Genomic DNA, 9,875 nt, shown 5'->3' with positions numbered 1-9,875 from the left:
GAGCTGGTGAAATGTAAGTAAAATGGTTATTCCTTATTTGAGAGAAACAAATGGCAAGGAGCTGATCCATTCCTTTTCTTGTGAGCAGAAGAGAGAGAGAGAAAAAAAAAAAAATCTTCCAAGATCTGCAGTAACATTGATTCAGGGATTCATATCCCCCCAAGACACTAACTGCACCTTTTCTTTATTTCTGTTCTTGAGACAGTAGGACAAATGAGATTTTAGAACAAGAACTAGAATAGAGAAATGCTGAGTTGTGTTAATGTTTTCTGTCCTGACTGCTTCTTCCTGGTGCCATGAAGATTTTAACAAGTGGATGAACTGTAGGATCTAAAAATTATTACCAAATGATAACACTAGATAAACAGAGAAAATGAAACCAAATTATGTAATTCTTCCATTGGTTATAAATTTCTAGGAACTAAATAAATATTAAATACATAGTATTAAACATTTAGAACAAGTAATCTTTTTAAAAATTAACATATAATGTATTATTAACCTTAGGGGTACAGGTCTGTGAATAGCCAGGTTTACACACTTCACAGCACTCACCGTATCACATACCCTCCCCAGTGTCCATCACTCAACCACCCTCTCCCTACTCCTGTTCCCCCCCGCCCCAGCAACCCTTAGTTAGAACAAGTAATCTTTGAAGGTCATAAGGAATTTCCTTTATTCTCATTTAACATTTATTTTTACCTCCCTACTGTTTTTTTTTTCTAATATGGGACTTCAAAGCAAGATGGTGTATGTATGTTTATATTTGAATTTACAGTATGTATAAGAGGTCTACAAGATAGTGCCTATGAAAGTGGGCCTTAGAGATAACTTGAATATGAATTCTGATTGTGCTGGTTGGTAGGTCTAACCTTGGACAAGTGATACTACATCTCTTTGTCCAAATATTCTCCTGTATAAACGGGTTAATAGTAAGTACTTCATGGTGGTGTTCTAAGAATAAAATGAGTTAATATGGTGGCCTAAGCCTGGTACATGAACACTTTAAAGGGTAGGGACAGTTTTAAGGGAATTCCTTTCTTGATCCCGAAGCCCACATGCATTCTGCCTGAGAACTTGTGGCTGGGAAAGGATCATGTTGGAGAGGTCGTGACTCCTTTCTTCTCTCTTTTCACAACTATCCTTTCCCACACTTTAAAATAAGGTGCATCTCTTACCCATCCAGAGTCTTACTCTGCTGCTTTCACTTAATGTAGAAATTCTTCAGTGCCAAGTAAAGGGACTATCTGAAATAGAGTTGTCAGTGTTGAGATGGTGAGTGACACTAATGAGTGGAATTATGTTTTTCTGCAAGTCTGGTGATTTTTAATTCTTTACTTTCAACAAAATTGAAGGAGGACTTAATTGAGTTTTCAGCTGATAGATCATTAGAAATATTAAGAATGATAAGAAGAGAGGAGTCTGTCATTGCTATCTACCTCTATATGTGAGTAAGTTTTTTTAGCTTGTTATGTATCCCTGGTCACAATGTTTTTTTTTTTTTTTTTTTTTTTTTACTTTTAAAGATTTTACTTATTTATTTGACAGAGAAAGACACAGCAAGAGAGGGAACACAAGCAAGGGGAGTGGGAGAAGGAGTAGCAGGCTTCCGGCAGAGTAGGGAACCCAATGAGGGGCTCCACCACAGGACCCATCACAGGATCATGACCTGAGCTGAAGACAGATGTTTGGTGACTGAGCCACCCAGGCGCCCCCTCACTGGTCACAATTTAAAAATTGTTTTATATACATATACATATACATATACATATACATATACGTATATATTTCTGTTTTATTTTTTGTTGTTGTTGTTTTGGGGATGATAGGTATCAAATTATGACCTATACAAATTATGATTAGGTCATAATTTGTATAATACTGAGCATTATTCTGATTGTATTTCAAAGCCCACTCATGTTCAAGGGAAAGACACAAAGATCCCACCTCTTGGTGGAGAGCTGCCAATGACATATTGTGAAAGACTTTGTTAGGTGGGATGTATTATTGGAACCATCTTTGAAAATGCTATATATTATAAGAGGAGGAAACACTACCATTTCAAATTTGCAAGCAGTTTTTTGTTTCTATGAATGAGGAAGCTTGAATTTGCCTTTGAGATCAGCTGTTTCTTTTGTTTTTGGGAAGAAATCTAAACAGTTTAGTAGGGCTTTTCCTGTGGTCAGTCAATATTACATTCTAAAATGAAGGGATATATACTGAGGGATGAAATTACTCTGCACTGTAAAATAAAAAAATTTCCTACTAAGAAATGGAGCAACATCTCTGAAATTTGTTCCCTTTCAAAACAAAAAACTCTCCACTTTTTCCTCTAATGGAGTCCTTGAGGGACTTCTGATCCTGAATTCTGAGCAGGACAGTCATGCTGAAGGACACTCATTTGTCTCTTAGCTAAATGTAACATGTCAGGATACTGGGAACTAAGGGTAGATGTTTACAAGCAGGTTTGTTGGAATGGTTTGGCCAGGGGATTCTTGGAATGGTTATGTGTAACGTCTAGTTTTGAGAGGTTTTTGTTTTTGTTTTTGTTTTGATAATTCTGTCTTCTAATATGCTGGAGACTTCAGTAGAATTTTGGTTTACATTACATTATACTGTCATTTTTTTTTCTTTGTCAATTAAGGAATGGGATTTTGTTAGGATAACCAACTTGTCCTGGTTTGCCCAGAATTTTCTGGTTCTACTACTAAAGGTCCTATATTCCAGGAAATCTCTTTGGGCCCAGGAGAACCTAGATGGTTGGTCACTATAACTGAAATCAACAGTGGAGGTGAACTTTTTGGGAGAAGGGGATGACAGCTTTGGGAAAGCTGGGTTCAGGTCAATTAGTGGCAACCTTCAGAAGAGATGGGCCATCCTTGAATTAGGAATCAGTTCAGGTTTCAAAAAAATGTTAAGAAAAGGTATCCTAATCTTAGAAATAGGCACAAGAGATTACTGGGAATCATTTCAGGGTCATGTTGGGTACTGAAGTTCACAGAAATGTTATCTAATTCTCTAGTACCTTTGCCTGACTTACTGTTTTAATAAAGATTATGTATCTTATATCTCTGTAAATGCTGTTATTAACTTGTAGAAGCTGATGTGCATAATTATTTTTTGATAGCAGTGCAAATGAATTTTGTTCAAGATATGAAATGATTTCTGTCCCATAAAAAGAAATGAACCCCTTGGGCGCCTCGGTGGCTTAGTGGGTTAAAGCCTCTGCCTTCGGCTCAGGTCATGATCCCAGGTTCCTGGGATCGAGCCCCGCATCAGGCTCTCTGCTCAGCAGGGAGTCTGCTTCCTCTTCTCTCTCTGCCTGCCTCTCTGCCTACTTGTGATCTCTGTCTGTCAAATAAATAAATAAAATCTTAAAAAAAAAAAAAAAGAAATGAACCCCAGAGGTTATAGTTTTAGTGCCCTGCAGAATATTAACAGGTTTTATATTTTAATTAGTGTTCCTATTCTACTACCCTTTCTTTAAGCCACTATAAATACTTTGAGTTTTGGAACATCTTGCTAGTTTCTCTCATTATTGAGGTAAATTTGATACTGCTAACTTTATTTGGGTGAGTGTTATTTTCATCTTGTTGAAAATCATATTTTGACATTAGAGATTTGTGGAATGTACTAATATTCCTCAGAAACAGCCCAGAAATTCTTGGAGGGAGAGAACCTCCAAGTAAAAAGTCAAAGTCTGGGTTTCCTACATCCTCTCTCTCTGACAGGGCTGGAAAGATGATGAACATGAGATTATAAATAAGAGATAAGGTCTTCCTAGAATGAGGAAGTGTTCTTGTTTCTCCTTCATTCTCAGTGTCAGTGCCCCCGGGACTTCATCTTTTTCTCTACCCGCAATTCCCTCCTCTTAGAGGATTCTATCAGTGATGCTATGGTGGGGTCTGGGCTGGGGCACGTTCTTCCCTGCACTCAAACCAAAGCAACTGTAAGTCAAAACTTCCTCTCATCCATATGGACCTCTTGGTAAAGCTTAATTGTACCACATAACATAATGATCCTAAAAGAGTCGGTGTTGCTTTCCTCAGTCTTGCCAAAGATGCTTTCCTTGGAACATCTGGGAGATAGAATCAGAATATGCATTATTTACACATGCATTATTTAGTGGGACACAGAGTAGATCAATAAATGTTAAATTCCCATTTCTTCCAGTTTCTAATTTCACTGGCCATTTAGATTGTTTATCTGATTACTATGGATGTAAAAAAATCTTTTTTTTTTCAAAGATTTACTTATTTATTTGAGAAAGAGAGTGCATACATGCCTGCATGCTGGATTGCAGGATTGCTTGTGTGCAGGGAGAGGCAGAGGGAGAGAATCTTTAGCAAACTGCCTGCTGAACCCAAATCAACCAGGGCTTGACCTCACAACCCATGAGATCATGACCTGAGCTGAAACCAAGACTAGGATGCTTAACCGACTGAGCCACCCAAGCGCCCCAAAAGTGCTTTCATAATATGCCCCAGGACCTTGAATTAGGTCAAAACTTCCTGAGAAGACGAAGGGCTGTCCTGCTTTGAAGATAATCAACTTGGTCAGGCTAAATAAGCAGTCACTCTTTCAGTTGCTGTACTCACTTCAGTACTTTTTCAGGATCTCTCTCTTTTGCTCGGCCTCCCAAAGATCTTCTTTCCCTGTTTATGAAGCACCCCTAAATCCCACAAAAACCCCCAGATCTTTCACTGTTTCTTTTTTTTTAACTTTTTATTTTTTATAAACATATATTTTTATCCCCAGGGGTACAGGTCTGTGAATTGCCAGGTTTACACACTTCACAGCACTCACCAATCACTGTTTATTTCTAATTCAATTGCTATCCTATTTCACACATGCACATGCAAAATACTGGGATTCGTGGTGAAACTAATTATACCCCCTTTTTGCTTTGAGTTCTGAAAACATTTAAAAAGTAGAGACAGAAGTGAGGTAAGGAGTAAAATGGTAGCTGTTCTGCTAGGAAAGCTAGATCAAAGAGCACAGCTGGCACTTGAAGGTGAATTACACATTTCCTCCCACTGAATCAAATTTACCACTTTGTCAGAGGTCAAGAGAACAGATAACTTGTAGACCCCAGTCCTGCATGCTCAATCCTGACCCAATTTCACCAATTTGATAAATTAAGCCTTCTTCCTGGGGTCTTTTCAAGTAACGAGGCAGACAGGGTGATAGGAAATAATCCCCATTGAGTAATATAGGGGAAGGCCTTTTTCCTTGAGGAATGAGAGAAGTAGATGTCTCCCTCAGTCAAACTACTACATACGTAAAATGTCATTCAATCTGCTGAAACCTACCTACGGGCCAGTTTAACCCCTTTGGTTACTAATTTGTGTATAATCAATCCTGGCCTCAAAAATTTGAAAATTAGACATTCCTGATTCCTAACTAAGAGAATTTTAAAATCTGATTAAATGTTTAAAATTTGAAAAGTTCTGTGTTGTAACTTGTTTTATAAATATGTTATGCACTGTTATAAAAGTACTGCATAAAAAAATACACTATTGCACACCTAATACAGTCAGTAATTCCAACTCTTACAGAGTACTGGAAGCATGAATAATTCTGTAGGTTATAATAACTGAAAATATTTTCCTGCAAGAAAATGTAAGTAACAAATGTAACAGCATATGAATTCTACTTTAGTGTCTAAATCCATTTCTTTTAGATTTAATATAAAAATGAAAGTATATGCCCACTAGATGGCGGCAAACTAAATCTTTTAAAACTACCTCTGATGAAGCAGAGGTTGGTCATTAAGTTAGTAGACAGGCACTAGGAATTTAGACAGAAACCATGACTCACAAAATACACTGGCAAATTGTAAAAGCTATCAATCAGGTTGTGGTTACAGACTATCTAGATTGGCTTCCTAACGTCAAATTCTTTCAACACCAATTCCTTTGGACCCGTATGTTCGAAGATCACACCACAGATAAAACTGATTCAACAGTAACTCCTCGCAGTCTGATGAGTTCTGAAAATATAATCATTCACTGTGACAGAGACTGACCTAATTTACAAATTCTGACCAGTTTTTGCCAAGCCCACCGTTTGACTCAGTCTAGAACCAAACCCTTTCAGTACCCATCCTCCCCTGACTCCCTCCTGTGGTGGTCATTTTGTCTTGCTAGAGGTGGTAGACTCATAGAGGTTTTGGCCTTGTAGAAGTGTTCCTAGTTGTGTTGATTGGGAGTTTTAATACACCAATGAAACATGCTGCTTTCAAACTTATTAAGGGATTATCTTCAACATACCCTGTGATAATTAAAATAGATTTATTTTAGGGGTGCCTGGGTGGCTCTGTCAATTAAGTGTCCAATTCTTGAGGCTGAGGCTCAGGTCTTGATCTCAGGGTTTTGAGTTGGGCTATGTTGGGCTCCACACCTAGCGTGGAGCCTACTTAGAAAAAAAATAAAATAGATTTATTTTAGGTAGTGTAAGTTGAGTGTTATCAACAGTACAGAAGCAAAGCATCAAATATCCTGACAAAGACTTTCTCCCTGACCAAACTTTAGACAGACCTCCACCACCCTCTTTTCAAGTAGTCTAAAAAAGTCTTGGCAAAGAATCCTGCTAAGACATCATCCCCCACCCTCCATAATCAGATGACCCTTACTGTCTGATCAAATTCCTCGAACCCACCTTTGATCTATAAGTCCTTGGCTTGCTTTTAGCAAGAGTCCTGTTAGCAAGAATCCCCTCATGCTTGATGTCTCCTCTTAGTAATTTTCTATCTACAGACCCCCTTGGTCTGCTCTTTAGCTGTAAATCTGCACTTGCTTTGCTGTATTTGGAGTTGAGCACAATTTCTCACCATTATTGCAACATTTTTGTTTGTTTGTTTGTTTTAATTTTTAAGATTTACTTCCTTACTGGAGAGATACACAGAGCATGAGTGGGAGGGGCAGAAGGAGAGGGCAAAAAAATCCCAAGCAGACTCTGTGGCAAGCATGGAGCCTGTTGCTGGACTCATTGTAACAACCTGAGCCAAAACCAAGAGATGGATGTCCAACCAGCTGTGCCATCCAGGTGCCCACAAAGTCTTGAACAAAGTCTTCCTTTTCATTTTAATAATTTTTTTTAATGTTTTACTTGTTTTCAAAACATTAACGTGTAATCTAGGAATCATTCTGAATGGCTTTAAATTTGGAGTTTTATGTATATAGTTTTATATATATATTTATATCTATAGATATATATCCATATATATATATAGTTAAAGTGCATTATTTTTAACAGGAATTCTTTGCTAAAGGTCTTCTTCACCATCTATCTTTATATTCAGCATCTTATAAGTTTATTGATTGACTTAAATAATCTTCTACTGTCTCCAACCTCAATCCACTCAACCATTTTGCGCACTGAATTCCTAGACTTCACTAGCTAATGAGTAAAATTACTTTATGTTCATTTCAAAATCATACATTCTTTTTTTTTTTAAGATAGTGGGGTTATGGCCCATTATTGTTTTCTTCTTCTTTTTTAAAAAATATTTTATTTATTTATTTGTCAGAGAGAGAGAGAGAAAGAGAAGGCACAAGCAGGGGCAAAGGAAGAGGAAGAAGCCGGCTCCCCAGTGAGCAGGGAACCCAATGTGCAACTTGATCCCAGCACCCTGGGATCATGACCTGAGCTGAAAGCAGACACTTAATGAACTGAGGCACCCAGGAGTCCTCAACATCATACATGTAGAACTCAGCTCTCCAAGATACTTCCATGTGCTTCCTATTTCCACAAAGATGTCAGCCAGGGGTCATTCCTGAGTATCTACATATATATATATATATATATTTTTTTTTTTTCCCCAGCTCATTCCCTTCCAGAGTCATTTGTTGTTGTAAAGCAGCTTCAGGTAGCCTTAAAACTCTTTATTAGAGTTTTAAACTTTATTTCTAAGTGTCTTCAGCTTTATCTCTAAGGTACCTCGTGGTAAACATTGATTGTGGCTGTTAGATTTCTTATAAACCGTTACTTACTCAAGTTCATTAAGGATACTTTCAAGTGTTGTCCTCTGCCTTCTGCCTTCTGTGAGAGCATATGCTGATGTATTTCCTCCTCAGTTAAGTCAACTTCTACCCATTGATGGAGGCTCTAACTTATAGAGGGCTATGCATAGTAGGTACTTTTTAATATACAGGTTTATGATTATAATAATTTGATAAATAATTATCTTTGTTGAAGTACTCTATATCGGGAACCGTGCTAGACACTTTTAGCATATTGCTTCTAACCCACACAATAATCTTTCAAATGAGTTACCATTATTTTAATTGTACAGATGAAGAACTAAGGGTGAGAGTGTTTAAAAGAATTCTCCAAAATCATGTAATAACTAAGCAGAAGAGCTGGATCCAAAGTCTAGGTTGAATTCTCCATACAGAATGCTTCCTTCATGCCCCAATGTTTGTTTTTCTCTGGGTTTAAACATTACTTTGCATTTCAATTATCCAGCAGTGAGACCTTTAACCTCAATAAACTTGGGAGGTGAGGTATTAAAGAATCAAGCATCATTTACCAGAGCAGCTAAGCAAACCAGGGCCATTTACTAAAGGCACAAATAGTTCTCTATCCCTCAATAAGGAAGTCATTCCCGTGTTAAAACTACATTACGGTAATTTTTGCCATCATGTTGTTTTTCAGCTTTATTGATGCATTTGCCAAAAAGAGTCATATGAAATACACTCAGTAGGCTAATTTAGTGACTTGTTCTTCCTACATACATGTTTGGAGGTTTTAGCTTAAAATAGATATTATATGGAGGATGTTTAACAGCACCTCATAAACATTCATTGTTTAATTCAAGCTTGTTTCTTGAAATGTCTTAAGCTCTTGAATTGCCTAGTTTCTCAGGGATTGCTTTAGTTGGTAGCTATATTCACTGCTCACACTGAAATTTTATTTGTCTAAATTACGACAGTTAACTTGTTAACTTCTGGAAACCATGCAAAAATATTTTAATATCCATGTTTACAGATTCAAAGACAGTTTTTTCTACATTTAGTATTTCCAAAATTGGGTTCTGTTTTATAACTTTGTTTACATTTTCTATGAAAAGTTGTTTTAAATCAGTGACTCATCTTTCAGAAGAATACTCTGCATATGAAGATGTCCATTTCAGTATTGTCAAAGCCAAAATTGGAAACAAGCCATACCATCAACACGGGATTGACTAAATTACAGCAAATTCATACATGGGATTTTATGCAAATAAGAATATCGAATATGGATTGTTCAGTGTGATGTTTACTAAAGTTAAACATGCAAGGCGGGTGCCTGGGTGGCTCAGTGGGTTAAGCCACTGCCTTCGGCTCAGGTCATGATCCCAGGGTCCTGGGATCGAGTCCCGCATCGGGCTCTCTGCTCGGCAGGAAGCCTGCTTCCTCCTCTTTCTCTCTGCCTGCCTCTCTGCTTACTTGTGATCTCTGTCTGTCAAATAAATAAATAAAATCTTAAAAAAAAAAAAAACTTAGTCTATACTCCTTGGGTTGGATGGCAGTACCCTCTATTATATAATAAAAACTCATGGTTAGACATTTCTCCACTCAAATAAATGCTTTTTTTTTTTTTAAAAGATACAATGAAATCATTTAGCTAGCTTTAAAAAATTTATTATAAAAATGGGAAAATATCAATGTAATATGAAATATTGCTATTAATTCTGTGATTTAAACACATTTAGTCCCCAAATAACTTACAAACTTTTTCGAAATGAAAAGGAGCCTCTGTAATCACATTCTGCATTATGGTAGCCACTGGACCCATATGGCTACCAAGCATTTGAAATGTAGCTAATCTGAACTGAGACGTCCTATAAGTATAAAATACAAACTAAATACTAAAGACGTACTGGAAACAAA

The sequence above is a fragment of the Mustela nigripes genome, chromosome 12, assembly GCF_022355385.1.
Source record: "Mustela nigripes isolate SB6536 chromosome 12, MUSNIG.SB6536, whole genome shotgun sequence".
Lineage (NCBI taxonomy): Eukaryota > Metazoa > Chordata > Mammalia > Carnivora > Mustelidae > Mustela > Mustela nigripes.
This window is presented reverse-complemented; position numbering follows the sequence as displayed.